Source organism: Enhydra lutris, unplaced genomic scaffold (genome assembly GCF_002288905.1).
Source record: "Enhydra lutris kenyoni isolate GAN:26980312 unplaced genomic scaffold, ASM228890v2 scaffoldscaffold4, whole genome shotgun sequence".
NCBI lineage: Eukaryota > Metazoa > Chordata > Mammalia > Carnivora > Mustelidae > Enhydra > Enhydra lutris.
Window position 1 is genome coordinate 837746 of NW_019154088.1, and position 1257 is coordinate 839002.

Here is a 1257-nt window from a genome sequence, read left to right on the forward strand (position 1 = left end):
AAAAAAAAATAGGAGACTCTTAATATGTAGTTCTGATTATGTCTCTGTACATATTAACTTAGAAATGCATGTTTTGCCTAACAATAATGACACTGCTGTCATTCATGAATTCATCCTCCTGGGTTTCCTATGTAGTCAAGAGGTGGAAATTCTCCTTTTTGTTTTGTTCTCCATCATCTACATTTTGACTTTGTTGGGCAACAGTGCTATTATCTGTGCTGTATGGTGGAACCAGCAACTCCACTCTCCTATGTATACTTTATTGTCCAACTTCTCTTTCCTGGAGATCTGCTACATCAATTCCAATGTGCCCAGCATGTTGTTCAACTTCCTGTCCAAGACCAAGACCATCTCCTATAATGGCTGCATCTTACAGTTCTACATCTTCCTCTCTCTTTGTGCCACAGAACTTTTCTTCCTGGCCCTCATGGCATTTGATAGGTATGTTGCCATCTGCCATCCACTGCATTACCTTACCATAATGACCAGGAAAATCTGCGAAACCCTTGTGTCTGCTTGCTGGGTGGGTGGGTTCTTTTGGTTGGTGACCCCAGCCACCCTTATCTCCCAGGTTCCGTTTTGTGGTTCAAATGTCATTGATCACTACCTCTGTGATCTTGGGGCAATGTTGGCCATATCATGTGTACCTGTCCCTAAGACAATGCTGACTTGTAGCATTTTCAGTGCTGTAATAACATTTATCACTTTGTTCTACATCCTTGTGTCCTACATACTGGTCCTTTGAGCTGTGGTTCAGGTTCCCAAAGGTTCAAGTAGGAAAAAAGCCTTCTCCACATGTGTTTCCCACCTGATAGTGGTGTTCCTATTTTATGGCTCAATTATGGTGATGTATGTAAGCCCGGGGCAGCCAATCATCCTGGTATGAAGAAGTTCTTGACAATGTTCTATTCAACTGCAACTCCACTTTTAAATCCTCTGATCTACAGCCTCAGGAATAAGGAGATGAAGATTGCCCTCAGGAAAGTTATGTGTAAAGTTTAGAAATAATTTCTGAATGGGAGATGGTTTGGTGAGATAAAATTCCTTTTGAGTCCTGTTGTATAGAATCTAGAAAAATTATACTTAAAAGTAAGAAAATTTACTAGATCTAGAATAAATAAGTCCACATGAGAATTCTTAAAATTCAAAGCTTCTCTCTATTCCGTATTGATTGAGTAACTATGGGTAAGTTACTTAAATTGTTATTTGTCTGCTTTCCCAGTTTTAACTGGAGATGATCTTAGTAATCAGGTCTGC

The 1257-nt window shown here is 39.6% G+C and overlaps 1 pseudogene; it reads left to right on the forward strand.

Moving 5' to 3' along the window:
• Positions 1-64: 64 nt before the first annotated feature.
• LOC111139215 lies at positions 65-1002 on the forward strand (annotated as a pseudogene).
• The last annotated feature ends 255 nt before the right edge of the window (positions 1003-1257 follow it).